The 25,694-nt window shown below is 39.0% G+C and overlaps 1 non-coding gene across 1 annotated transcript; it reads left to right on the top strand.

Annotated features, from left to right (window-relative positions):
• The first annotated feature begins 19,874 nt into the window (after positions 1-19,874).
• TRNAF-GAA lies at positions 19,875-19,946 on the top strand. Its single transcript has one exon. It is a non-coding gene; the product is annotated as a tRNA-Phe (tRNA).
• The last annotated feature ends 5,748 nt before the right edge of the window (positions 19,947-25,694 follow it).

The following is a 25,694-nucleotide window of genomic DNA, read 5'->3' as shown; positions in this document are numbered from 1 at the left end:
ATGATGAAATAGTTGGATGGCATCACTGACTCAATGGACATGAGTTTGAGTAAGCTCTGGGAGTTGGTGGTGGACAGGGAAGCTTGTCATGCTGCGGTCCATGGGGTCACAAAGAGTCGGACACAACTGAGTGACTGAACTGAACTGAATGCATGGATTTAATATTAATTATAAATATATGATCTATATTTAATATGGAAGGTTATATTAAATGATATTTATCCACCTCTAAAATATTTTTAATAAACTGACTTTGTAAATCAACTAGACTTCAATAGAAAAGAAGAGGAAAGACATGTATAGAAAAGCATCTTAAACAGAGATAGAATGTAACGAATGACAGCCACCCTAGTCACCACCATCAAGATCACTTCCTGTCTCATATGACACTCTTTTAGTCTTAGCAAATTAGCTGCAAACAGTACTCAGCATCTGTACTTGTGTCAGTGTCTTTCTAAGGATCATTTTGTTTATAGTCTCTTCATCCCATTATTCCTGGAAAAGCATTATCCTAAACCTTTCATGATAACTTGGATGTCCAGGGCCTTTGCCATCTAAGTAAGTTGGCTACTATAAAATCCGTGACTCATCATTTCTATCATTCTCTGTCTTGACTACATTGCTCTGGCACAGAGTATTTCTCTTAAAAAAGAAAAAGTTGGTAAAATTCTAAATTTTGTTCTCCTTTATGTCTTTTTCTCTCTTATTCTAGATGCCCAAAAGATTTTTCTTTTTCTTTAAAGCCCAGTATCTTTACTACAATATCACTTACTCATAGTCATTCCAAGTGAATGCTCAATGTTCTCTTTTAAAAGCAATATCAAAGCTTTTGATTTCCAGGAAAAAATAAATCATGTTTCATATTTTCTTTGTATCTTTGCTTTGATTTTTCTCTTTCAAGCATCATTTACATATCAGCTATCTCATGATTATTTTTCACTTACATCAAATATTTTACAATCTCTTCCTTAATTTCTTTCTTAAGAGTTGCTTCAAAAGTTTTCAAGAGTTTCCCCCTTCTCACCTACTGATTCTTAGAAGTCATTATTTGTCATCATATTTCTCTATCTCTAATTTTATTTATGAAGTGATTGCTCAGTTTTTTTTTATCCTCTTTTACTGAGTTCTGTCCCTTCATTTTTGAGTTTTTCTAATTTGATTTATGATTTGCTTTCATATTTTGTATTACTTTCTTAATGACTTTGACCTCGTTCTTGAAAATGCACCTTTATATAGTTGGTAAAATATTCTTCATGTTTTTCAGTGGCATCACTCTATACTTGCTCTTTTCCCCCACTGCAGTAAGTAACTTTGTTTTAATATTGGTATATCAATAGTTTTCAGTTAGTCTTTTATATGACATTTGTGATCTTGAAATTATAGTCAGCAGCATGATCTCAGAAAAGCTTTTTCAACTTAACAAAGCCTCTCTTTGATATTTCTGGAATATGCTCACAAATATGGCACCCCATTTCCTGATACTTCCTGGATCTTTTCTCTCCCAGTCTCCCCTATTGGTCCTCCTTCCCATTATCTCTATTGCACTTGACCTTCTCTAGTCTGATTATTCTTCCACATTGTAAGACTTGTCTTGAAGGGGAACAACTGCCACCATGCTCCCAAATCTACAGTGAGTCATGTTTTTTAAATGGTTGTGTATTTTCAGGATTATTTGAATGATAGAATCATTTTCCATTACATATTTTAAAACATTTCCTTTTGGAACTATTTAACTTATCTGTATCAGCATTTTATTCTTAAAATTATTAATTAGCTTCTTCTGGTTTATTTCAGTCATTGCATTTCTTTGTGTTTTTTTTGGTATTTTATTAAAGTAATTTGATTTTAGAGGTATCAATTTTCAGTATATTTATATTTAGATGGATCCATTTTCAGAACAACGTGGTTTTGGCTATGATGCTTATTTTTCAGTTAGTAAACAGCCTTTATTTCTAGTTTTTACATCCCAGATGTGTGCATGCAGGTTCATTTCTCACTAGGCCACAGTTCTACTTGCAAATAGCTTTTGCTATTTACTGGCATGTATAGCAGGCTTGCCATGGTGACTACTGTATGTCACAGGATCCCTGAGGAGGGTCCTTAAATACCCCATGTTATATTTAAAGCACTGTTTTAAAAATAACTTCTCAAAAGAATCTTTTTTCTAATTTTTTTGCTGAATTTTAAAATGTTTCAAGTCCACACATAAAAACATGCCAGCCATTATGTGAATCTTATCAATTTGGAAACATATACATATACAAACTAAGGATTGTTTTGCCTGAAAACAAAATGTTTTTGTCCCCTACAAACGGGGTCACATTTCAGGATTCTAGAACTGCACTTTAGGCTTCCTATACCCAAGGGACAGTCTGCTGCCCACTAGCATGGACTGTCATTGACACAAGTCATTGAACTGTAATCAAGGGCACATCTGAAACATATTCTTGTAGCACCTCTCTTTAACAAAAGGCAAAAGTCTTTGATGCCTGTAGCTCTGTACAGGCTACTAATCCCTGAATGGTAAAGACTAGCTCAATGCATGGATGATGTGGTATATACCTGTGGCCTCAAATGTGTAGGCACAGCAGGCAGTAAGCAGCATGCCGCTGAGGAGTTGGCCTGGCTGTCAGGTGCACATGTGCATGGTGGGGTCAGTCAGTCCAAGGTGCCCAAGCGATAATAGCAGCAGAGGCAGCAGCAGTTACAGCCTTAGGCAGAGGAGGGTGCCTCTGCTGTTGCACTAAGACTCATGGAAGCAAGCTGGGCTGGTCTGTTTGTACTTGGAGCCTGTCCCTACAACATTTGCACAAATTCAGAGGTCTAGCTTAAATGTTAGGATGTAAACTGCAGAACTCAGGCAGCAAACCTGATCAGAAAATTCCTGCAAAAATAACAGGATGTATGGACATTTCACTAAGTCATAGCTCAGGGAGAATTGAAAAGCAATAAATTCTTCAAAGAATTCAATATTTCTGGCTTGAAAGCATGATGCATGTGGGTATTATGAAATGAATACCCACAAACTTAGAATGGCAAATTAAATGTAAAGATCACTACAGTCCACAGAGGAACCAGAGATCAAATTGCCAACATCTGCTGGATCATCGAAAAAGCAAGAGAGTCCCAGAAAAACATCTATTTCTGCTTTATTGACTATGCCAAAGCCTTTGACTGTGTGGATCACAATAAACTGTGGGAAATTCTGAAAGAGATGAGAATACTAGACCACCTGACCTGCCTCTTGAGAAATCTGTAATTCTTGAGAAATGCTAAAGTAGGTCAGAAAGCAACAGTTAGAACTGGACATGGAACAACAGACTGGTTCCAAATAGGAAAAGGAGTACGTCAAGGCTGTATATTGTCACCCTACTTATTTAATTTATATGCAGAGTACGTCATGAGAAATGCTGGACTGGAAGAAACACAAGCTGGAATCAAGATTGCTGGGAGAAATATCAATAACCTCAGCTATGCAGATGAGACCACCCTTATGGCAGAAAGTGAAGAGGAACTCAAAAGCCTCTTGATGAAAGTGAAAGAGGAGAGTGAAAAAGTGGGCTTAAAGCTCAACATTCAGAAAATGAAGATCATGGCATCCGGTCCCATCACTTCATGGGAAATAGATGGGGAAACAGTGGAAACAGTGTCAGACTTTATTTTTTTGGGCTCCAAAATCACTGCAGACGGTGACTGCAGCCATGAAATGAAAAGATGCTTACTTCTTGGAAGGTAAGTTATGTCCAACCTAGATAGCATATTCAAAAGCAGAGACATTACTTTGCCAACAAAGGTTTGTCTAGTCAAGGCTATGGTTTTTCCTGTGCTCATGTATGGATCTGAGAGTTGGACTGTGAAGAAAGCTGAGTGCCGAAGAATTGATGCTTTTGAACTGTGGTGTTGGAGAAGACTCTTAAGAGTCCCTTGGACTGCAAGGAGATCCAACCAGTCCATTCTGAAGGAGATCAGCCCTGGGATTTCTTTGGAAGGAATGATGCTAAAGCTGAAACTCAAGTACTTTGGCCACCTCATGTGAAGAGTTGACTCATTGGGAGAGACTCTGATGCTGGGAGGGAGTGGGGCAGGAGGAGAAGGGGACGACAGAGGATGAGATGGCTGGATGGCATCACTGTCTCAATGGACATGAGTTTGAGTGAACTCCAAGAGTTGGTGATGGACAGGGAGGCCTGGCGTGCTGCGATTCATGGGGTCGCAAAGAGTCGGACATGACTTAGCGACTGAACTGAACTGAACTGAACAGTCTGCAGAACAGAACACTGTTTTTTCAAATGAAGCCCCTGAGGAACCATGTGTTAATAAAGAAGACAATTTTAAAATTAATATTACATTAGTTAAAGATACAGTGGTAGCAAACTCATGATCAGTGCAGGCCCCATCCAGCAGTGAGGAAGGTCCATTATCCACACAGAACTTCTCTTCTTATAGCCCTGGAGTTTGGGGTGGAGGGCAGGTGGAGAGGTGGGTAATTGTAGAAGATGCCTTTTATACCTCTTATGCAAGAGAAGTCCTAGTGTTTAAGTAGGATATTTTTCTGTCATTAGCAGAAATAAAATCTCAAAATACAAGTTAATTGAATTTTTTGGAAAATGAAGGAAGACATGTTTGCATTGCTAGTTTTGTGGCACAGGTAGCACATGCCTAATATAATGTTTCTAACTGTGCTTCTTGGCTCCATGGGGTCTTGTGGGAGGCAAGGTAGCCCTGGGAAAATGAGGGAAGGAAAATTCTAAATGTTTTATTAATAAAAGGTTTATAGTCTAGAATGATGTAAAATGAGAACTTAAGCCTCCCCTGTCCATCCCCACTGAAAGTAACTTCTAAAAGCATTTACTTGGGCATAATTCCATAAATCCTATCAATGTTAGTAATATAATAGTCAGCAAAAGTGAGTTTATCAAGGAATAGCAGAAGAAGTGCAATTCAGCAAATGCAAGCTATAGTGGGCCACAGGGAAATCCAAAGAACAAGGAAGGGGAACTTCCTTTTATAAGGAAAAGAGAAGAGCTGAAGGGGCTTTGATAACCAGAGTCCACTGGAGGAAGCTGGGAGTCCATAGCATGGAGTCTTTTTAGTGATTGGGATGCTACTATGTCTGATTGGCTTATTTGTTATGGAATGAAGAGAAGTCTTCTTTCTCCAGCTGGATAGTAGAGGTACTCTCTCACTGGACAAGTAGGGTGTAGACTGTCTCTTCCTGTTCGGAGTAATTGATGGTACATGGAAAGTTCTGGGAGCTCTCACTACAGGCGTGTCCCAAATCTAACTTTGGTTGGGGTTTCTTTAGTTAATTCCACATTTTCTTCTTTTGATCAAGGTCTTTCCTGGAACTCATCAGTTCAACATTTCTATATGGAGCCGTTCATCCTTCAGTGTCAGGAAGGATCTCCTATGGCTGTCATGTTCCATGTTGAAGGGAAAGTACACAAATCAGGAACTTCATGAGACTGCATTGACCCATATGTAGAAATTATCAGGCAAAGCAGCTATTATAACCATGCCCAATGTAGCAATAGCAAATATTTTGGAAATTAATGGAAGGAAACAAGTTCTTAGCAGAGACATATAAACAATGAAAAAGAAGCCAATGAAAAATTTAAAACTTAGCATTCAATATCCAGAATTAAAATTCACTGCATGGATATAATGATAGTATGGAAAGAACAGATAATTAGAAATGGCACAATCTGAAGAACATCCAAAAAAAAAAAGATTCAACAAAATGTAATAGGGCCTCAGAGAGGTGGAGAACTTATTAAAAGTTCTAATTTTGAAGAGAGAACAAGATGGCAGAGGAGTAGGTGGACGTGGAGTACATCTCTCTCCACTGATACATCAGGAATACACTTTCAGACACAGAACTGCATGCAGAACACCAGCTGAGAGCAGACAGGAGTACCTGACTAGTGGAAAAGAATATATAGAACCAGGCAAAACTCAGTAGGACAAAGGAACTAGGAGGAGAAACAGGAATGTTAGTAAGATTGGACCTTCCCTTGGCTGGTGGGGGAACTGAAGCCGGGGCCTGATCCCCACATCAGGGCAATTGTCTGAGTCAGAGAAGAAACATTTAAGGCTGAGAGTGAAACAACTGATGTGTGGCAGCCTAAATGGAATGAGAATCAGTCCTTGCTGCAGCCATACATACACCAGACAGGTACGCAGGTCCCCTGGAAGGCATAGTGGCTGGGAGCTGGAGTTTAGGGATTGTGGAGCAATCCCAGGGTGAGGGCTGCTGTTGATTGAGGAGAGACAGATCAAGGGGATGTGAGGTAGAAGATTGTGGTGGGAAATGCCTGTGGAGGAAAGCCAGGCAGCCATGGAGGCAAGGAGATACTGCTGAGTCATGCATAGGGGGTGGGGCCATCACTGTAGCCTCTCTCTCCCCACATGCCAGCATCGGCAGCTGAACAAAAGAGAGGCTGGTTCATCAAACGCCTGTTGCACTGAACTACAGAGTAGGACCCCACCCAGGGTGCTCCTTTACGTGCCTAACGCACTGATCTACGGAGTAGGACCCCAGCCAGGGGGCCCGTCTTTGTGCTTGACTCACTGAACAACAGAGAAGGACCTCAGGCAAGGATCCCAGGCCTGAATGGGCAGAGTTACGGAGAAAGACTGGCCCAAGAGGTCTTCTGATGGCCTGCTACAAGAGGCTCAAAAAAAGACTCTGACAGGGCTGTAACTCCAGGACGCACAGGCAGTCCATGGCCCTGCACACTTGGCACTGCCAGGGTCCCCACAAGCCAAGCAGCTGAACCACCTTCACACTCAACTCTCACTGGGGCAGAGCTGCCACAGGCAAATAAGTCTTGCATCTATGCACACAGGGTCACTTCAGTAGTGTCCTACAATCTTTGTGACCCTGTAGACTGTGTCCTGCCAGGCTTCTCTGTCAGGGAGGGGGGTTCTCCAGCCAAGAATACTAGAGCATACTGGTCAATAGTGGTTGCCATACCCTTCTAAAGTGCTGTATTTCCTGCTGCCCTAGCTGCCAACTCCCCTGAGTACCTGGTGCTGCCAGAACCCCTGCAACCCAAGCAGCTGCACCACCTCCACACCTGGCCCTCACTGGATGAGACCGAAGGCCTCCAAGGCAGCCTCGGGAACAAACACCAGTGGATGATCCACATGCAGAGGTGGAAATAAAACCACAGTTGAAACCCAGGGGGCAGTGTGGCTAAGGAAGAAGACCCAAAACCTTCCCACCAGCTGTACAAGCTGCAGATTAAATCCACATGATCAACTAGGCAGACATTTTGTCTATGGAATATATAAAAGGACACTGAAAGCTCCCACAAAAGAAAACACAGTAGTTCTGATAGCTGTGGACATTGGAGGCAAGTACATACAGGGGTAGGACCAGATTAAAATATAGCTTTTCTTCCAAGTAACAAGTGTCTTTTATTTTCATGGCTGCAGTCACCATCTCCAGTGATTTTGGAGCCCAAAAAAATAAAGTCTGACACTGTTTCCACTGTTTCCCCATCTTTTTGCCATGAAATGATGGGACCAGATGCCATAATCTTAGTTTTCTGAATGTTGAGCTTTAAGCCAAACTTTTTCACTCTCCTCTTTCACTTTCATAAAGAGGTTCTTTAGTTCTTCTTTGCTTTCTGCCATGAGGCTGGTGTCATCTGCATATCTGAGGTTATTGATATTTTTCCCAGTAGTCTTGATTCCAGCTTGTGCCTCATCCAGCCCAGCATTTCTCATGATGTACTCTGCATATATGTTAAATAAACAGGTGACAATATACAGCCTTGACATACTCATTTCCCAATTTGGAACCAGTCTGTTGTTCCACGTCCAGTTTTAACTGTTGCTTCCTGACCTGCATACAGATTTCTCAAGAGGCAGGTCAGTTGGTCTGGTATTCTCATCTCTTGAAGAATTTTCCAGAGTTTGTTCTGGTCCACACACTTAATGCCATAACAAACCACTTGTGGATCTTCATTCCTGACCCGAGATCAAGCCCTGAGCCACTGGAGTGGGAGCACTGACTCCAAGACCCTAGACTACCAGAGAATTAACCCTAAGGAGTATTAAATAGTGAGAACTTACACAAAGGAAACTATTTGAATACAAGATCTGGCATTACCCAACCACCAGTAGCACCCTGTGCAGGATGCCTCATCTAAACAACAAACAAAACAGAAATACAAGCCCAATCCTCAGCAGTCAGGATTACCTCACTCAGCCTTGCCCATCAGAGGAAAAACAAACAACCAACCAAAAACTCAGCACAAATATCACCCTATATGAAGCTTACACAAACCACTGGACCAACCTTAGCAGGGCAGAAACAAAAAGGAAAAAAGAATTCAACCCTGAAGCCTGGGAAAAGGAGACCTCAAACCCAATAAGTTAAAAAAAAAAAAAATAGTGAAAAGGCGGAGAAATACTACACAAATAAAGGAACAAACTAGAAACACAGAAGTCCAAACAAATGAAGAGGAAATAGGCAAACTACCTGAAAAAAGAATTAAGAATAATGATAGTAAAGATAATAAAAAACCTTGAAAACAAAAAGAAGAAAATGAAAGAACCAATTAACAAAGACCTGGAAGAATTAAAGATAAATATAGAGAGACAAACAACACAATTAAATTAAACAACACTGAAATTAAAAATACTCCAGAAGGAATCAATAGCAGAATATCTGAAGCAGAAGAATGAATCAGTGAGCTGGAAGATAAAATGATAGAAATAACTTCTGAAGAGCAGAATAAAGTAAAAAGAATGAAAAGAACTGATGATAGCCTCAGAGACTTCTGGGACAATATCAAAGGCAGCAACATTTGAATTATAGGGGTCCCAGAAGAAGAAGAGGAAAAGAAAGGGTATGAGAAAATTTTTGAAGAGATTATAGTTGGAAATTTCCCCAACATGGAAAAGGGAATAGTCAATCAAGTCCAAGAGGCACAAAGAGTCCTATACAGGGTAAACCCAAGGAGAAACACACCAAGACACATACTAATCAAACTAATAAAGAATAAACACAAAGAAAGAATATTAAAAGCAGCAAGGGAGAAGCAACAAGTAACATACAAGGGAAACCCCATATGCTTAACAGCTGTTCTCTCAGCAGAAACTCTACTGGCCAGAAGGAAATAGCAGGATATATTTAAAGTATTGAAAGGGAAAAATCTACAATTAAGATTGCTGTAAGCAGCAAGGATTTTTTTTAATTTAATTTTATTTTTATAACTTTACATAATTGTATTAGTTTTGACACTGATGTATAGAACAGTCTTTTGGACTCTGTGGGAGAGGGAGAGGGTGGGATGATTTGGGAGAATGGCATTAAAACATGTATAATATATATGAAACGAGTCACCAGTCCAGGTTCAATGCACAATACTGGATGCTTGGGGCTGGTGCACTGGGACGACCCAGAGGGATGGTACAGGGAGGGAGGAGGGTTCAGGATGGGGAACACGTGTATACCTGTGGCAGATTCATGTTGATATATGGCAAAACCAATACAATATTGTAAAGTTAAAAAATAAAATTAAAAATAAAATAAAATTGATATAGAAATAAAAAGCTTTTCAGACAAGCAAAAGTTAAGAGAATTCAGTACAACCAAACCAGCTTTACAACAAATGTTAAAGGGACTTATAGTCCAGAAATACAAGAGAAGAAAAAGGATCTACAAAATCTACCAGAAACAATTAAGAAAACAATAGGAACATATATATCAATAATTACTCTAAATGTAAATGGATTAAATGCTCCAACCAAAAGACACAGACTGGCTAAATGGATACAAAAACAAGACCCATATATATGCAGTCTACAAGAAACCCACTTCAGACCTAAAGACACATATAGATGAATATGAGATGATGGAAAAATATATTCCATGCAAATAGGAAGCAAAAGAAAGCTGGAAAGGCAATCCTCATATCAGACAAAATAGAACTTAAAACAACAAAGATTACAAAAGATAAGGAAGGACACTACATAATGATTGAGGAATCAATCCAAGAAGACAAAAATTTTAAGTATCTATTCACCCAACATAGGAGCACCTCAATACATAAGACAAACACTAGCAGATATAAAAGGAGAATTTGACCTTAACACAATAATAGTAGGAGACTTTAACACCCCACTTACACCAATGGACAGATCATCAAAATGGAAAATTAATAAAGAAACACAAGTCTTAAATGATATATTAGATGAGATGGATCTCATTGATATCTTCAGGACATTTCATGTAAATGCAGAAGAATACACCTTCTCAAGTGCATATGAAACATTCCCCAGGATAGACCACACCTTGTGTCACAAATCAAACCTCAGTAAATATAAGAAAATTGAGATCATATCAAGCATCTTCTCTGACCACAATGCTATGAGACTAGATATCAACGATAAGAAAAAAACTGTAAGAAACACAAACACATGGAGATTAAACAGCATGTTTCTAAATAACCAAAAGGTTACTGAAGAAATCAAAAGGAAAATAAAAAAAAGTTCTAGAAACAAATGACAATGAAAACATGACAACTCAAATGGGATGCAGCAAAAGCAGTTCTAAGAGGAAAGTTTATAGCAATACAATCTTACCACAGAAATACAATGGATTATGAGACTATTATGAACAACTATATGGCAATAAAATGGATAACCTGGAAGAAATGGACAGATTCTTAGAAAAGTTCAATCTTCCAAGACTGAACCAGGAAGAAATAGAAATTATGAACAATCCAATTACAAGCACTGAAATTGAAGGTTTGATAAAAAATCTCCCAAAACACAAAAGCCAGATGACTTCACAGAATTCTATCAAACATTTAGAGAAGAGCTAATGCCTATCCTTTTAAAAAATTGCAAAGGAAGGAATATTTCCTAACTCATTCTATGAGGCCACCATCACCCTGATACCAAAACCAGAAAAAGACAACACAGAAAGGAAAACTACAAGCCAATATCACTGATGAACATAGATGCAAAAATCTTCAACAAAATTTTATCAAACAGAATTCAGCAACACATCTAAAAGCTCATACACCATGATGAAGTTGAGTTTAATCCAGGAATGTGAGGATTCTTCAGTATACACAAATCAATCAATGTGATACACCATATGAACAAATTGAAATGTAAAAATCATATGATAATCTCAATAGATGCAGAAAAAGCATTTGACAAAATTCAGCACTCATTTATGATTAAAGCTCTTCAAAAAATGGCCATGGAAAGAACCTACCTCAACATAGTATAGGCCATATATGATAAACCTACAGCAAACATTATTCTCAATGGTGAAAAACTGAAAGCATTCCCCCTAAGATAAAGAATGAGACAAGGGTGTCCACTTTCACCACTATTATTCAACATAGTTCTGGAAGTCCTAGCTACAGCAATCAAAGAAAAAAAAGAAATAAAAGGAATCCCAATCAGAACAGAAGTAAAGCTCTCATTGTTCGCAAATGACATGATACTGTACATAGAAAACGTTAAAGATAGTATCAGAAAATTATTAGAGCTAATCAGTGAACTTAGCAAAGTTGCAGGATACAAAATCAATACACAGAAATCACTTGCATTTCTATATACTAACAATGAAAAATTAGAAAGAGAAATTAAGGAATCAATCCCATTCTCCATCACAACAAAAAGAATTAAATATCTAGGGATAAACTTACCTAAGGAGACAAAAAAACTGTACACAGGAAATTATCAGACAGTAGTGAAAGAAATCAAAGATGCATAAACAGATGGAGAGATATTCCATATTCCTGGGTAGGAAGAATCAATATTGTGAAAATGACTATACTGCCAAACACAATCTACAGATTAAGTGCAATCCCTATCAAATTACCAAGGGCTACATCAATAATTCTACACAGAAGTTCCTTTAAATCTTAGCACAGTAAAGTGTTTTTCAGTTTATTTTGTTTCTAATTTTGCTAATTATTCTTCTGCAGTATTATAGCATGTCTTTCTCATCTTTTTTCTTTTGTTTTTCTTGAGATGAACTTTAATATACCTCTATGTGGATTTTTCATTTATTCACACATTATGGTTTTCATCCTGTTTCCTAAAACTGGGAATTCTTATATTTTATCAAATCTATAGACATGCTCAGCTGTATTACTTCAGATGTTTTCTGTCTTCCATTCTTTTAATTTTCTCCTTGGAATAAACTGAGACAATTTTCAGACATTCTCATTTTGTGCTTCTTAATATTTAACCTCTTATTTGAGTATTACATATCTTTGAATACCTGAGTTTTGAAAATATGCCAGATTTAACTTCTATTTCTATGTTTCTTTTTTATCTATTTCTTGTATTCTAGAATAGTCCATTAAGTGAGTTTTAAATTTTACTTTTTGTGTTTTTTCTTTCCTAGTAGTTCCATGATCCTTGACCATGTTTTTAGTTCTACATTTACTTTTTTACATATTTTAAGACACATGATTCTGACAGCTATAGAGTTTCAAGCCCCCAGATATCTAAATTGGTGGAAAAATATAGGCAAATTTCTAATTATCTGAAAATTCACAGGTCTATCCTCTCCAGTTATCTGGATCTTACATTTAGTTGTTTCTAATTCTCCTCTCTTCCCTTTTATTACTTTTGTGTTGTAAACTAGCATGAAATTTTAAATGTTTGTGTGTTTGATTGCTCATATTTGGATATATTTATATAGAAAAGAAAAACAAACAAGCTATTTGCTCTTGACATCATAAGCAGACTAAATTAACCAGAACCCTTAATCAACTTAGTCATGTGTCAGTTCTTATTTTAGATGAGCATATCATTGACCTAAAATAAATTGGGATCAGGATCTTCTAATTAGTGAAGAAGGGGGAACAGAGGAAGGGTAAGCAATCTGTATAATCTCCATCACCACATGATTGACTCCTCATTCTCTGTATGCATGAGATTTCCTAAAAAATGCAGTATGCATTTTTGCAAACAATATGCTCAATAAAAGTGGGTTAAATCATGGAAAATTAAAATCTAACAGGTGGATAAGGAGAGTTCATAAAGAAATAGAATTCACTGTGTGTGAGTGTGTGTGTGTGTGTATATATATATATATATATATTTTTTTTTTTAAGCCACAAGATTGATGTGCTCTGCATGTGTAGGAGACTCTCCCTCCTGTATCCAAAGTTCATGCACAGATGAGTGATAGACAGTGCTGCTATGGGGTGGTTCTGGCTGTGATGTTAAATGAGTGTCTATGTTCCAGGCTCCTGCTGCAATCCAGGACCTTTTGCTACTGCCAAATACTTACTCTAAATGTCCCCAGGTAATTGTTGCCATTGGGCTGAGAGGTGTGATTTGGGGTTTGTGATATTAAATTATTCAAAATACCCTGTCTGCAACTATGTATGACTGCTGAGATTTTCATAACATGTTTGAAATATTATTATTTTTTTACTTTTAATTGAAACATTACATATATACTGAAAAACCTTTCATATTGTGGTTGTATATATAACACAATGAATTTTAGCAAACTGTATATCATTCTCTAGATTAAAAAACAAAGACAAAGTATTTAAAACTTCAGTGGAACCCAGCACCCAAAAAGTCATCTAGGCTTCTTTTCCATCATGAACCTCTCTCCAAGGGTCACTACTGTCAACCACTTGCAAATAAAGGCAATCACAATTCCTCTTGTGTCTGGCTTCATTCAATCTATATTTTGTAAGATTCACTCATAGAACTGTGTATCTTTGAGGATCATTCTTTTTCATGAAGATAAAGCATACAGTTGTTGGAATATATGGGAATGTGTTGACATGTTCTACTCTTATGAGGGTTTCAGTAGAGTACAACTATGGACAATTGAGAACAATGCTGCTATGTGCATTCCTGTAAATGTCTTCTGGAGAGCACATGCAGGCATTTTTGTCAAGTATTTCCCTACCAGAAGAATCACTGGGACATGGGGGATGTCTCTATTTGCCTTTAGTGGATATGACCAAGTGTTTCACATATAGAGTGTGCACTTGATGGTCACACCCTATATGGAAGAGTTTGGTTGCTGCCTAACATCACCCACAATTGGTTCAGTTCAGTTCAGTAGCTCAGCTGTGACACTTTGCAACCCCATGGATTGCAGCATGCCATACCTCCCTGTACATCACCAACTTCCAGAGTTTACTCAAACTCATGTCCATTGAATCGGTGGTGCCATCCAACCATCTCATCCTCTGTCATCCCCTTCTCTTACCACCTTCAATCTTGCCCAGCATCAGGGTCTTTTCAAATGAGTCAGTTCTTCTCATCAGGTGGCCAAAGTATTGGAATATCACCTTCAGCATCAGTCCTTCCAATGAATATTCAGAATTGATTTACTTTAGGATGGACTGGTTGGATCACCTTGCTGTCGAAGGGACTCTCATGAGTCTTCTCCAACACCACAGCTGGAACATCAATTCTTCAGTGCTCAGCTTTCTTTATAGTCCAACTCTCACATCCATACTTGACTGCTGGAAAAACCATAGCCTTGACTAGATAGACCTTTGTTGTTAAATTAATGTCTCTGCTTTTTAATATGCTGTCTTGGTTGGTAATAACTTTTCTTCCAAGGAAGTAAGTGTCTTTTAATTTCATGGCTGCAGTCACCATCTGCAGTGATTTTGAAGCCCCCTCAAAAAAAAGTCTGCCACTGTTTCCACTGTGCCTCATCTATTTGCCATGAAGTTATGGGACTGGATGTCATGATCTTAGTTTTCTGAATGTTGAGCTTTAAGCCAGCTTTTTCACTCTCCTCTTTCAATTTCATCAAGAGGCTCTTTAGTTCTTCTTCATTATCTGCCATAAAGGTGGTGTCATCTGCATTTCTGAGGTTATTGATATTTCTCCCAGCAATCTTGGTTCTAGCTTGTGCTTCATCCAGTCCAGCATTTCTCATGATGCACTCTGCATATAAGTTAAATAAGCAGGGTGACAATATACAGCCTTTTCCTATTTGGAACCAGTCTGTTGTTCCATGTCCAGTTCTAACTGTTTCTTCCTGATCTGCATACAGAGTTTTCAAGAAGCAGGTCAGGTGGTCTGGTATTCCTATCTCTTTCAGAATTTTCCACAGTTTGTGGTGATCCACACAGTCAAAGGCTTTGGCATAGTCAATAAAGCAGAATTAGATGTATTTTGGAACTCTCTCACTTTTTTGATGATCCAACAGATGTTAGAAATTTGATCTCCGGCTTTTCTGCCTTTTCTAAAACTAGCTTGAACATCTGGAATTTCACGGTTCATGTACTGTTGAAACCTGGCTTGGAGAATTTTGAGCATTACTTTACTAGCGTGTAACATGAGTGCAATTGTGCAGTAGTTTGAGCATTCTTTGGCATTGCCTTTCTTTGGGATTGGAATGAAAACCGACCTTTTCCAGTCTTATGGCCACTGCTGAGTTTTCCAAATTTGCTGGCATACTAAGAGCAGCATTTTCACAGCATTATCTTTCAGGATTTGAAAAAGCTCAACTGGAATTCCATCACCTCCACTAGCTTTGTTCATAGTGATGCTTCCTAAGGCCCGCACTTGACTTCGCATCCCAGGATGTCTGGCTCTAGGTCAGTGATCACACCATCATGATTATCTGGGTGGTGAAGATCTCCTTTGAAGTTTTTCTGTTTATTCTTGCCACCTCTTAATATCTTCTGCTTCTGTTAGGTCCATACAATTTCTGTCCTTTATTGAGCCCTTCTTTGCATGAAATGTTCCCTTGGTATCTCTAATTTTCTTGAAGAAATCTCTAGTCTTTCCCTTTCTATCGTTTTCCTATATTTCTTTGCACTGATCACTCAGGAAGGCTTTCTTATCTCCTCTTGCTATTCTTTGGAACTCTGCATTCAAACAGGCATATTTTTCCTTTTCTCTTTTGCTTTTTGCTTCTCTTCCTTTTACAGCCATTTTTAAGGCCTCCTCAGACAACCATTTTGAATTTTTGCATTTCTTTCTCCTGGTGATGGTCTTGATTTCTTTCTCTTGTACCATGTCATGAACCTCCATCTATAGTTCATCAGACACTCTGTCTATCAGATCTAGTCGCTTGAATCTATTTCTCACTTCCACTGTATAATCATAAGGGATTTGATTTAGGTCATACATGAATGGTCTAGTGGTTTTCCCTACTTTCTTCAATTTAAATCTGAATTTGACAATAAAGAGTTCATGATCTGAGCCATAGTCAGCTCCTGGTCTTGTTTTTGTTAACTGTATAGAGCTTCGCTTCTCCACCTTTGGCTGCAAAGAATATAATCAATCTGATTTTGGTGTTGACCATCTGGTGATGTCCATGTATAGAGACTTCTCTTGTGTTGTCGGAAGAGGGTGTTTCCTTTGACCAGTGCTTTCTCTTGGCAAAACTCTATTAGCCTTTGCCCTGCTTCATTCTGTACTCCAAGGCCAAATTTGCTTGTTACTCCAGGTGTTTCTTGACTTCCTACTTTTGCATTCCTGTCCCCTCTAATGAAAAGGACATCTTTTTGGGGTGTTAGTTCTAGAAGGTCTTGTAGGTCTTCATAGAACTGTTCAACTTCAGCTTCTTCAGCGTTACTGGTCAGGGCATAGACTTGAACTACCGTGATATTGAATGGTTTGCCTTGGAAATGAACAGAGATCATTTTGTTGTTTTTGAGATTGCATCAAAGTACTACATTTCAGACTCTTTTGTTGACCATTATGCCTACTCCATTTCTTCTAAGGGATTCTTGCCCACAGTAGTAGATATAATGGTCATCTGAGTTAAATTCACCCATTCCAGTCCATTTTAGTTCACTAATTCCTAAAATATCAACGTTCACTCTTGCCATCTCATTTGTCCACTTCCAATTTGCCTTGATTCATGGGACCTATCATTCCAGGTTCCTATGCAATATTGCTCTTTACAGCATCAGACCTTCCTTCTATCACTAATCACATCCACAACTGGGTGTTGTTTTTGCTTTGGCTCTGTCTGTTCATTGTTTCTGGACTTATTTCTCCACTGATCTCCAGTAGCATATTGGGCACCTACTGACCTGGGGAGTTCATCTTTCAATGTCCTATCTTTTTGCCTTTTCCCACTGTTCATGAGATTCTCAATGCAAGAAACTGAAGTGGTTTTCTATTCCCTTCTGCAGTGGACCACATTTTGTCAGTTTAGCCATTTTGAGACATGTGTAAAAGGCACATAGAATGATCAGGTGCTTCTGATCAGCTGGCAGATTCTAAGAGTTTGGAGGCAAGAAGAAGGGTAACCTAGTCAATTTCTGACATGGTTTGGATTATTCCTTAGAATTGACCTAACAAACAAGAACAGAGGAGACATTTTAGTGGTATTTGATATCACAACCCTAGAAATAGTCAAATTCTAGAAGAGTCATAACTTAGGGACAGAAACAAATAAGAGCTCATAGTACCAGTTGGTTATTAGCTTGGTGGTGTCCAATACTGTTTTTGCAATATTCATACATAACTGGATTAGAGAAATGCATAAGGAGTCCTAGCAATGTTCTTAAACATTCATCTACATCCCCTAGTCCTCCAGACAACCTGTTGGCAGGGTAGATGAGCAAGCCCATCTAACACCAAGTTAAGATGGTCTTTGAGATAGAAATATTGCTTTCTTGATATTTTTCTTAGTCTAGTTCAGGTATGAAAACTTATCATGTACATTATAGAGGTTAGTTACTGTTTCCATGGAGGGCTGGAAGGATAATCACTGATCAACTGTTGGCTGATTCAAGAGGCACTCAAGTACAGGAGCATCAGGTTATAAACTGTTGGTAGGTGACATTTCTTCAGCACAGATTTTTCCTCTTCGATTAAGAGGAAAAATTATAGTTTCGAACCAAGATAGACTTAAGAGACACATTCTTCAAGGGAAGGTCATGTCTTTGGTATATGCAGGTGTTCTCTGCTCTTGCTTATAGGTTATTTTGTCATGACCACTGTTTCCCATGCAGCTTTATAAAGTCAACAAGAGAACAAAAGATCTATGCAAACAGGACAAAGAATGACCTGATCTTTATAGTGTTTTCTTTTCTGTAACTGCAGATGGCCTCGTGAGAAAGAAAAATCTGTGTTTATTCTGTGTCAGTCACTTCCTGGGAGTGTGGGGAAAACAGATGATAAGAAAGGTGGGCCATCTGGTATGGAGATTCCTTAAAAAACTATGAATAAAATCACCATATGACCCAGCAGTCTCACTCCTAGGCATATACCCTGAGGAAACCAAAACTGAAAAAGACATGTACCCCGATGTTTATTGCAGGACTACTTAACAATAGCTAGAACATGGAAGCAACATAGATGTCCATCGACAGATGAATGGATAAAGAAGCTGTGGTACATATACGCAGTGGAATATTACTCAGCTGTAAAAAGGAATGCATTTGAGACAGTTCTAATGAGGTGGATGAACCTAGAGCCTATATGGAGAGTTAAATAAGTCAGAGAGAGAAAAATAAATATCATATACTAATGCATATATATGGAATCTAGAAAGATGGTAAGAATGAATATACTTGCAGGGCAACAGGGGAGAAACAGACATAAAGAACAGAATTATGGACACGAAGGGGTAGAGAGGAGAGAGGGTGAGATGTATGGAGAGAGTAACATGGAAACTTACATTACCATATGCAAAATATTAACCAATGAGAATTTGCTCTGTGACTCAGGGAACTCAAACAGGGGATCTATATCAATCTAGAGGGGTGATCAGTGCAAAGAAATATAGGAAAACAATAGAATGGGAAAGACTAGAGATCTCTTCAAGAAAATGAGAGATACCAAAGGAAGATTTCATGCAAAGATGGGCACAATCAAGGACAGAAATGGTATGGACCTAACAGAAGTAGAAGATATTAAGAAGAGGTGGAAAGACTACACAGAAGAACTATATAAAAAAGATCTTCATGACAGTCACTCACCTAAAGCCAGACATCCTGGAATGCAAAGTTAAGAGTGGGCCTTAGGAAGCATCACTATGAATAAGGCTATTGGAGGTGATGGAATTCCAGTTGAGCTATTTCAAATTCTAAAAGATGATGCTGTGAAAATGCTACACTCAATATGCCAGCAAATTTTGAAAACTTGGCAGTGGCCACAAGACTGGAAAAGGTCAGTTTTCATTCCAATCCCAAAGAAAGGCAATGCCAAAGAATGCTCAAACTACTGCACAGTTGCATTCATGTCACATGCTAGTAAAGTAATGCTTAAAATTCTCCAAACCAGGCTTCAACAGTATGTGAACCATGAACTTCCAGATGTTCAAGCTGGTTTTAGAAAAGGCAGAGGAACTGGAGATCAAATTGCCAACATCTGTCAGATCATCAAAAAAGCAAGAGAGTTCCAGAAAAACATCTAATTCTGCTTTATTGACTATGCCAAAGCCTTTGACTGAGTGGATCACAATAAACTGTGGAAAATTCTGAAAGAGATGGGAATACCAGACCACCTGACCTGCCTCTTAAGAAATCTGTAGGCAGGTCAAGAAGCAACAGTTAGAACTGGACATGGAACAACAGACTGGTTCCAAATAGGAAAAGGAGTATGTCACGGCTGTATATTGTCACCCTGCTTATTTAACTTATATGCAGAGTACATCATGATAAACACTGGGCTGGATGAAGCACAAGCTGGAATTGAGATGCTGGGGAGAATATCAATAACCTCAGAAATCCAGATGACACCACCTTTATGGCAGAAAGCCAAGAAGAACTAAAGAGCCTCTTGATGACAGTGAAAGAGAATGAAAAAGCTGGCTTAAAACTCAACATTCAGAAAACTATGATCACGGCATCTGGTCCCATCACCTCAAGTCAAATATATGGAAACAGTGGAAACAGTGACAAACATTTTTGGGGGGCTCCAAAATCACTGCTTCCCTGGTGGCTCAGAGGTTAAAGCATCTGCCTGAAATGCAGAAGACCCAGGTTCGATCCCTGGGTTGGGAAGATCCCCTGGAGAAGGAAATGGCAACCCACTCCAGTACTTTTGCCTGGAGAATCCCATGGAGGGAAGAGCCTTGTAGGCTACAGTCCATGGGGTCGCAAAGAGTCGGACACAACTGAGCGACTTCACACACCACCAAAATCACTGCAGATGGTGACTTCAGCTATGAAATTAAAAGAAGCTTACTCCTTGGAAAAAGCTATGGCCATCCTAGACAGCATACTAAAAAGCAGAGATGTTACTTTGCCAACAAAGTTCCACCTAGTCAAAGCTGTGGTTTTTCCAGTAGTCATGTATGGATGTGGGAGTTGGACTACAAAGAAAGCTGAGCACTGAAGAATTGATGCCTTTGAAGTGTGGTGTTGGAGAACACTCTTGAGAGTCCCTTGGACAGCAAGAAGATCCAAGCAGTTCATCCTAAAGGAAAGCAGTCATGAATATTCATTGGAAGGTACTGATCCTGAAGCTGATAGTCCAATACTTTCACCACCTGATGCGAAGAGGTGACTCATTTGAAAAGACCCTGATGCTGGGAAAGATTGAAGGCAGGAGAAGAAGGGGACAACAGAGGATGAGATGATTGGATGGCATCACTGACTCAATGAACATGAATTTGAATAAACTCTGGGACTTGGTGATGGACAGGGAGGCCTGGCGTGCTGCAGTCCATGGGGTTGCAAAGAGTCGGACATGACTGAGCAACTGAGCTGAACTGAGAGGGGTGGGATGGAGAGCGAGTTGGAAGGGAAGTTCAAGAGGGAGGGGACATATGTATACCTATGGCTGATTCATGTTGATGTTTAACAGAAAACAACAAAATTCTGTAAAGCAATTATCCTTCAATTAAAAAAATAAATAATTTTTTTTAATGTGGGTCTTCTTTGATGGCTTTTGTTTAGAGAATTAACGTGATTCTCGCTTTCTGCTGGGAATGAGGATTGAGGGTGGTGAGAAAGAAAATTATTTTCTAGGTAAAAAACCATGGCTTTGTTCCCATAAGCAGTTGTATTCCTTGGAGATGTATGGATATATGCCATGGGGGTTGAGGTATGCCTATATGTGAGTTTTGTGGTAAATAATGTGGGCATGTCTGTGTCTTTCCCTTGGAATTCTACCTGCCTTGTACAGCAAACTGCAAGAGTCAACTTTTACGTTTCTCATCAAAAAAATCCCACTTTACCATTGCTTCCTGGGTATATGCGTGTCCTCTGTCCACCTTAGTTGGATGTACTACAATGCCATTCTGACACTAAGCACCCAGAGTTACTGTCAGATCCCAAAGTTAAGGACAAAATCTTCCATAAGCTACCTTATTTCTCAGACACCAGCCACTGGCCAGGGTTCTCCAGGACACCCACACTTCCGAAAAACTGGCTATATATTCAAGGGTTACTGTGACCCCTCAGGTTTGATATGGTTCACTTGAAATGAGTCACAGAACTCAGAAATGTACTATACTTATTATTACATTTTCATTATGAAAAATACACATAGAGCAGGATCTGAGAGGGTCCTGGAAGCAGAGCTCCTAATATTTGGAGGAGCAAGTGTGGAGTAAAGATGATACCTCAAATGTATTTCCCTAATTCACTATCAAATTTAATATCATATATTTACCAACAATGCCAGTGTTAGACTGTATTGCAATATAAGAGATGTAATCTGCAAGTAAATATTAGAAGGTACTGGCACTGTACTGAGTTCCTGTCAAGCATTTTAAATTAGTCCAACCCATCATCAAATTTTATGACCAAAATGTTTCCCGGGGCAAGGTCACACAGGTTTGCAGACTTCTTCTTGAAGTTGTCAGGTTCTAAAAGAAGGAGTGGTCTCAGCTGTACATGGTTTCACCCTTTCAAACATCTGACATAATTGAACTAAGAGTTTTTTCTTGAAGGATACTGAATTTCCCTCATTGTATATAACCCATGTGTTTATTCCTTTAACCTCAACTATTATTTCCCCATCTCTCCATGTGTACAGAGCTAATGGACTATTTTTACCAGTAAGCAATACAGGCACATTCACTGTTAACCCCCTTTGGCCAGGTAGAGTGAAAGCGTTTTTGGGCATCCTTCAAACAGATGAGTTTCCCTTTGCCCTCCTGCCTGACCATATGGCCAGGTCACCATCCATGCATCAGTAAAAACCTAAACATAGGATCAGAAAGCATGCAAGTTAGCCCATTGAGCTAATTTATGTTTACCTTCCTTAATCAGAGTGGTAGACTTCCAAATAGTTCACTTTGGAACTGATAACCAAAAGTTGAACAGCTCTGTGTTGGTCAATCAAGAGCTAATAATAGGGCACTGTCCGAGTGGCAATAAAATCAGGCAGCTCCTTGTGTGTTCCAAAGTCAGATCTAGGGGGAAATAATGTACCTACTTACGATTATGCTGAGAAGTTCTTTGCATTACCTTCATAGCACACTCCTGACAAAACTATTTCCATTTTATTATGGAACTCATCTGGGCATTGCCTTCCACATTAGAGTGTCTCTCTACAATCACCCAAGGTATTATGGGTTTCAGTATTATTTTATGTCCTTCAGTCACAGGGACAGGGTGAATTAATGTCTAAAAGCAAGGTAGTAGTTTCTTCTCAAATGGAAATTTTCTAGTCCATGATCCCAGCAGTTGTCACTGGGAGAAAAGCTCATAGGATTTTGCCACAAACCCGAGTCTACACTCTATACAAAGTTATTGCACAGAGAATTGGGTTTGTACCAACATTCCACTTCTATTTTGTATTGTATGGGCTCTGGCATTCCTATGCATTCCCATATATCGTGTCCAATATTGTTGAATGGTGGTGTTAAGTGCGCCTTCTGTTTTATAATGAAACATAGAGGAAATACTCCTCAGCCAGACACAATATCCATCTCTATAATAAATTTGGTAAAACAGATTCAACCATTTTACACTGGGCATATGTAAAAATTCCAAGTTTCCATCCAAAGTTTTCACCTTAATCCTGTCAACTCTTGAATTTCTATGATTTTTCAATTTAATTGTAGGCTCCATTAAGTTCTCACCAACAGATTCTGGTACTAAACAGTTCGTGAGGTTCCCTTGTCAAGAAGTCTGAGAAATTTCTCTTCTCCACTTCCTAGTCATTCCACTCAGTCATAAGCATAAGGCTTCAGGTCCCCAAGCAGAGGGTTGAGCCAAGATACACTGGACATTTTGTCAATATTTAGCTTGATAAATCTGCTTGAAATCCACTTGGCCGTGGTCCAAAGTAATTCAGGTTGTGTTTCTCAATGTAGTCTTTGTCTTCTGACTTTTTAATATTCCTCCAAAATGAGTCACATAGGGTGGACAGACATATTTAAGGACCTTTAGTGTTGAGGATCCCAAAGAGATATCACTGGTCTACTCATCCTTTGATAGTGCTCCACGAGGACCTTTGCTCCAACCCTATTAATGTCTACTTTACTCACCCCATTCCTTAAACACCATGTAAAGATTTCCATTCTATCAGGATGAGTCCCTTGCATATCTCTTCTGCTTTTTCTCATTTTTTGTGTTAATTAATCTATTTCTATTAGCATCTATAAGACCCATAATGGGAAACTGAGACAGAAAAATCCAGTAAGTCATTTTGTACAGCTGTTCAATTTTGCAGCAGCGAGGTTATATGGTGTCCCAGACCAAAAGAGTATTTTAATTACAGCACTTACCATGACTTGGAAAAGGGGCATGTTTCATGGATTAGTATCTTGATCATCTTAAAGTCAACTTTCTAGGTGACTCAGCAGTAAAGAATCTGCTTACCAATGCAAGAGACGTGGGTTTGATTCTTGGGTTGGGAAGATTCCCTGGAGAAGGAAATGGCAACCCACTCCAGTATTCTTGCCTGGGAAACCCTTTGAACAGAGGAACCTGGTGGGCTACAGTTCATGGGCTTGCAAAGAGTTGGACTCTACTTAATGACTAAGTATACATGCATGCACCATAAGGCCAGTTTAGCATGACTTGCATGCAAAGCATATTAGCTACTTCTTCTGAGATGTACCACTTGGCATTTATGTATGGGGAGACAGACAGTTCCCCTTCTTAGAGTAAACAAACTCTATAATGCCTTTTACCTAGTCCACTAGGATAGATGTTAACTTGAGGATAACCTGCAATGTGTCTGAATTATTCATTGTTTTTGTTGTTTAGTCACTCAGCTGTGTCCAATTCTGCATCCCCATGGACTGCAGCACGCCAGGCTTCCCTATCCTTCACTATCTCATGGAGTCTGCTCAGACTCATGTCCATTGAGTCAATGATGCCATCCAACCATCTCATCCTCTGTTGACCCCTTCTCCTCCTGCCCTCAATCTTTCCCAGAATCAGAGTCTTTTCCAATGAGTTGGCTCTTCACATAAGGTAGCCAAAATATTGGAGCTTCAGCTTCAGTGTCAGTCCTTCCAATGAATAGTCAGAGTTGATTTCATTTAGGATTGACTGATTTGATCTCCTTGCTGTCCAAGGGATTCTTAAGAGTCTTCTCTGGCACCACAGTTCAAAATCATCAATCCTTCAGTGCTCAACCTTCTTTATGGCACTCACATCCATACATGACTACTGGAAAATTATAGCTTTGACTATATGGACCTTTGTTTATTCATAGCCATCTGTGATTGTTCTATAATGCCCAAACATACTCTTTCACTCTATAATATTTAAAACCAAAGACACGGTCCCCAAATTAGACCCTCACACATTGCATTTCAGTAAAAGTTCTTTAGGAAGTTGATGATACCAATCCAAAAAAATGAGAAAAGTCCTTCATACTGTAACTCCTGGTTTTGGTAATTTAATGGTCTTCCCATGTTCCCAGTTTGGATGACCTTTTTGATGACCAGAGATCTCAGAAGTACTCTCTATTGTCTAAACATAACTCTTCCCTTTGGGGAAAGCTTTGAGGCCAGTGACCATAGCTCAGATTGACCATATTCTGAACTTGGTCAGCACCAAGATCTGACTCAGTACCATTTTAATTTCACTTTAGCTGTTAAAGATAACAATAACCATGGAATTTAATATTTAACCTTTTTCTTATTATTTTACTTATGCATCCAGTGAACCAGCTCCTCACGAGTTGGGTGAATCATCTCTAAATTCTATTAACTTTTAATTTGAGTAAATGATAGGAGCACAGCTGCTATTTCATACCACAGGTAATATTTTGGCCACCCAGGAATCAAAAGATTCTTATCCCCTACCCTTTTATCCTCTCTCTTTCCAAATCATATGTCTCAGTGAGTCAGGGTCCTTCTAATGAATCCCATCTTTCTGACACCAAATGCTCTGTCTCCCTCCTAACTAAGAGTACAGCAGAAGCATTCTGCTAACCACTCAAGTTGGCATCATACCCTACAAGTTAGGACAAAGTCACCCACAAAACTGTCAGACAGGAGACACAGTTAGGGGATCTCTAGGCCTCCCACACTTTTCACAGTCTGGCCCTCAGGCTCAGTAATTCCCTGGAAACAATTAATACAACTAAGGAAACACTATACCTACAGTTACAGTTTTATTACAAAGGATACACCTAGGTGAAGCCTACGAGAGTTCTAGGGGCAGAGCTTCCATATCCTCACCCTGTGGAGTCCTGGACAGATTTTCTACATCACCTTCCTGGCACATCAATGTGCTCACCAACCTGGAAGTTCTACTGAGCACCAGTGTCCAAAATTTTTATTGAGGTTTCATTGTGCAGGCATGATTAAATCACTGGCCAAGTGACTGAAGTCAGTC

This window comes from Bubalus bubalis, chromosome 4, assembly GCF_019923935.1.
Source record: "Bubalus bubalis isolate 160015118507 breed Murrah chromosome 4, NDDB_SH_1, whole genome shotgun sequence".
In the NCBI taxonomy this organism is placed as follows: Eukaryota; Metazoa; Chordata; class Mammalia; order Artiodactyla; family Bovidae; genus Bubalus; species Bubalus bubalis.
Note: the sequence above shows the minus strand (reverse complement) of the source record. Positions and strands in the feature narration are given on the sequence as shown.